This window comes from Pangasianodon hypophthalmus, chromosome 14 (genome assembly GCF_027358585.1).
Source record: "Pangasianodon hypophthalmus isolate fPanHyp1 chromosome 14, fPanHyp1.pri, whole genome shotgun sequence".
NCBI classification, from domain to species: domain Eukaryota; kingdom Metazoa; phylum Chordata; class Actinopteri; order Siluriformes; family Pangasiidae; genus Pangasianodon; species Pangasianodon hypophthalmus.
In genome coordinates, this window is record NC_069723.1 from 13783010 (window position 1) to 13788066 (window position 5057).

Genomic DNA, 5057 nt, shown 5'->3' on the forward strand with positions numbered 1-5057 from the left:
GTTGTCTTTATAATAGCACACTGAACAGCTAGAATGGCAGTAGATAGTTGTTTAGACAGGTCTCAAGATAATGTGAATCAAATTTCATGAAGATTGGACCAAATTTGAGGAGTATCAAAAAATGGCACTTAGATGGAAGCATTTTTGGTATGTTATTGTAACTTTTGTCCAGTATGTTGCACTGTCATGAAATATGTTGCATAGCCTCAGGGCATGGTCCTGAAGATGCCTACCAAGATTTGTGTCAGTGTGCAAGGTTGTTGCTGAGATACAGCCTCACTTCCTGTTTGGCGGCTTTGCCATCAGATTTATTGACACATTAATTTCAATTCAATTCAATTTTATTTGTATAGCGCTTTTAACAATGAACATTGTCACAAAGCAGCTTTACAGAAATAAATGGATTCACAAAAAATATATTGTAAATTTGTGAATTTATCCCTAATGAGCAAGCCAGAGGTGATGGTGGCAAGGAAAAACTCCCTGAGACAATATGAGGAAGAAACCTTGAGAGGAACCAGGCTCAAAAGGGAACCCATACTCATCTGGGTGCAACGGATAGTGCAATTATAAACAAATCCCTTCTATTATTGTGTACTATACGGACAAATAGTGCAATTGTGCAACCAGTAAATTCTTCACAGTTTTTGCAAGAAGTCCGGTTGGTTAAAATCTATCCACTGTCCACTGATGGAGTCCTGAGTACGAAGGTGCTCGTGGCAGCTGCAGCCCCAAAGCCACTACAGCAATCGCAGTCCCAAGCCATTACAGTACAGCTCCCATGTGTGATCCCCAAGCCATCTCCACAGCCCCCAGGTGGCACCACCCCCAGCAATCCAAATGGTTCTTCAGGCCGTCCATATGGGGCCACCCCCAGCAGCAGCGAGCAAACTCAACCGATGAGAACTCCAACCAGAAGTAGGGCATCAGGATGGGTCAGGCAGGGAGTAGAAGGGGTCAGGATCACTGGCATCTCAGAAGTAGCATGTGTAGCTCGACAGAGTGAGGGAGAGAGAGAGGTGGAGAGAGAGGGAGAGATTGTTAGGAAAGCTTTTGTCCCGTAATGGTTAAGGACAATATACTTTGCGTGCAGAGTGCAAGCAGGGACTCCGGCAAGACTAGCTATGACAGCATAACTAAAAGGGAGAACCAGAAGGTAACGCAGGCATGAGGGAGCCCTGGGACATAAAGTGGCCAGCGACTCCACCGTCAACAAACCTGAGTGAATGCGTGAGAGTGGGGGGGCGACAGCATCCAAACATCCCAGTTCACCACAACACTCTATGCCTGTGAACCCTTCAGACCTGCCCCTGTACCTAAGAAAAAACTATTCACAAAAGACTTGCCTAAACAAATATGTTTTTAGCCTAGACTTAAACACTGAGACTGAGCCCCAAACACTAAGTTACAGGCAAACCCTTGGGAATATCAAAGTTCTTTTGATAATGTTTGTCCAGGTTAGTCTGAAGATGATGTATGCCAAATTTGGTGTTGATTGGACATAATCTGTAGGAGTAGTTAAAAAAAAATTTTCATCCAAGATTGTAAACAGGAAGAATTTCTTGAATTTACACATGAATTTCAGAAGTTTGTTATGCACTCACTTCAGCATATGTGTGTTCACTTCAGGGAATTATAGGAAAAAATAACTGTGAATCTTGCACAAATTCTTCAAATGACACATGGAAAAAAATGAAAGTTGTTAGAGTTCTTGACCACAAGGTGATGCAGTCATTAACTTCTTGGGTGATTTCAGGGCCTGGTCCTGAAAACACTTATCAAGTTTCCTGATGATATGTAGATGCATTGCTGAGATACACCCTAACATCCTGTTTTCTTTTTTTGCATCTGCCAGCACGTTACAGGTAAACAGTTTTCAAATTTCCTAGCACATTGAATGGCTTCAATGGCAGTAGACAGTTATTCAGACAGGTCTCAAGATGATGTGAGCCAAACTTGGTGAAGAATGGACACAATTTGGACAAGGAGTAGCAAAAATGGCAGTTAGATGTAAGCATTTTTAGCATGTTGCATTGCCTCAGGCCATGGTCCTGAAGGTAGAATAACTATAGGGTGCCTGTGCACAATCAGTGCTTGGCCCCCTAATTACACATATAAAATTCTAAAGCAGAGCAGAAAAGTAATGATTTAGTGATGTTTACAAACCTTTGGTATTTGGTACAAAATAACCTGTCAACAGCCATCCAAAGTAAAATGCCTGAGTGAAAACTACCAGCTGTCTCTTGGCCTTTGGTCTCTTAGGATGAGACATTCATTTTTAGTAATACAAAAAAAAATAAATAAAAAAATTAAACATCCTGATAACAATTAATATTGGCATAACACACCCAAGAGCAGCAATTAATGCAATCAGAATGTACATCAGAGCATGCAAAGTTCTTTGCTTCATAATTACCAAAAACAAAACAGAATTAGCTATTAAAGTCTATACTAAGATGTTGAAAATCTGTGAATCCAATTAAATGGAAGTAATGTGAGATGTTATAGACTGGTCTATAATCCATTCCTTGAATTTTACTGTAAAACCTATAAAAAGAAATTCATTATTATAAAAGCTGTATTGCATTTCATTTCTAATTAAATGTAAAACAGTTTATGTAGTTATACCTTGTAAGATTGCATTGTAAGATTGTGAATATTGCATTACCAATAGTGTTAAAGATTGTATAAATAGAAACATGTTGTTCAAAACAAATCATTGTTAACCAAATGTAAATCTGTTAATATTTATATCATAGGATCTCACAATTATTCAGTAAACACAAATGACCCATGCCTGAGAAAGAGAGGTGTATCAATATTCATATGTAGCGTATTTTCTTAGTCTGTTTTTGGTTTGTTTGCTTTTATGGCCCACCCACCTGCAAAACCACTTGCGTCATTTTTTTTTTTTTTTTTGGTTGTTTTGTTTTTTGCTTTGGTTACACTACTGTTTGTTGCTTCCCTTCTGGTAACCTGATATCTTGATACTCTTAAATGTGTTGCTCCACGCTTCACACTATGCTGGTCCTATGAAACACACACACACACACACACACACACATCTTATGGGTTGTCAGCATTGTAAAGTTTGAAAAAAGTAGTAACTGTTAAATTACCTGTTAATGTTCAAGTCTTTACATAATGGAAATAACTGTAAAGGCCAGGAGGGTGTGTGTTACGACTTCCTAATTGGCTGCTGTTGTTGTCAAAATTAGCTTCTAGGAATGTAGGAAGTCAACACAAAGAATAAATTAATTAAAAAAAAAAAAAAAAAGAATTAAAGATGTTTTTAGAATCGGGGAGGCTGTCTGTTACTTAAGGAATGAGATGTGTGGAGTAATGAATCACACAGAAACCGGAAAATGCTTATCAGAAAAACTTTAGTGAGGAATTATGTCCATCAAAACACTCGATTGCTTTTCATATTTACAGTGACGATAGAAACGTCAAAGAGTAAGGGAGATGATGTTTACAAATTATATAAATTGAAGGAAAAAAAAAACAACCGTGTGAGACGTGAGCAGAGCTGAATGCAAAGAAATTATTAAAACAAAACACATACTAACTCCAACTAATTCAACGCTAATCTAAACAAAAAGAAAAAACAAATCTAACTACGCTCACTAACAAAACAAATACAGGCATTAGCTCCTGCTCCTATCCTAGTGTTTTTATACAAGCGATATTCTACATGTTGCTTTATGTAGGTCACGTGACATACTAACCTCGTCTCAACACGATGAGTCGAGAGATAAATCCAACCGTCAACTCTTAAAGAGGGAAGAGGAATCAAAATCACAGCTTAATCGCGCAAACAGCCAGAGTCAAGTCAGAGGCAGGTGATTACAACATGTAAAGTAAGGGAGCGATCAGAAATAACTCAAAGTAAACTAACAAATCACAATTGCAACAACTCGGGAAGGATGGACAACGTGACAAACAAGAGCTATCAGAAAAAAACGCGCGCTCCTCTTGCGTCATTTCCGAGTCCTTATAGTAGACTGATGGTGCCTGATTGATTCAGAGAGGTGGGTGTCATCATCACGTTAACAGGGAAGATCGACCGGTCGGTTGTCCAATCCCAGGATCTAAAGGTGGTAACGGTCAAAACAAGGCAGACAGAAAAAAAACAATATTACAATATTAAACAATATTACGGTACGTAACACCAGTCACCCATAAATTACCATATTTGTGCAAGGCACAGCTGATTTGCATTGGATGACACCCACAAAACTCCAAAGCTTGCAAAGCTCACAGCTGAAATGATGAGCAAAAGACAAAAATATAGTTTTTCAGAGGTAGAGGAAGTTATTTTGACTCACATGTATGCCAGTTAAAAAAAAAATTCAACAGCGTGACAGCACTTGGCAGATCAAAATCTAAAGCGAAATTACAATGTTACCGTAATTCTGGAAAATAAAGTAATTGTCTGTTTATATCTTTATTTTAAAAGTAAGTGACATCACCAAACACTTTTACTAACTTTATATAACATTAAATCAGTGTATCGCATAATTAAACTTTTCTGTACATATATTTAATTGTATTTGAATTAAAAGTATGATTATTTATTGTTCAAAATGTATTTGAAATTTATTAGTGGCAGTGCTAACAGTGCTAACGCTATTAACGTCCATGGGATGACTAAAATGATGACTAAGTGATCTTACTTTTAGGTTATTAGACATAATTAGACATTTTTGCATAAAGTTGTATTTCCGAACAAATTAGCTATCAGATAGCCACTAAGATATGCTGTGTTTGGCCTCTTAACTTGAAATTCCTACTTGTGAACTTGGGCTAAGCTTCTGAACTATGAGTTCCTCCAAGTTCAGGGAGTGACATCAAATCAACATGGCAGCACACAGTAAACAATCAGCATGCAGAAATATTAGATTGTTGACTCTATAACATTGATTATGCAGTTCACTGTTTTGAGGAGGAAAATATGCGTCATTCATTACAGCTGGCTAGCTTGTTGCTACCAAAAGACAAACATGGAGTCATGCATGTTTTTCCTACTTTGTACCTCAAATGCGTGGAGGTCAAAA

General features: G+C 37.8%; 1 long non-coding RNA gene across 1 annotated transcript; it reads right to left on the bottom strand.

Annotated features, from left to right (window-relative positions):
• LOC117599044 (uncharacterized) lies at positions 1–4045 on the bottom strand. Its single transcript, XR_004579476.2, has 3 exons — positions 3729–4045; positions 3120–3221; positions 1–3030 (listed from the first exon to the last, which is right to left on the bottom strand). It is a non-coding gene; the product is annotated as an uncharacterized LOC117599044 (long non-coding RNA).
• Between the last annotated feature and the right edge of the window lie 1012 nt (positions 4046–5057).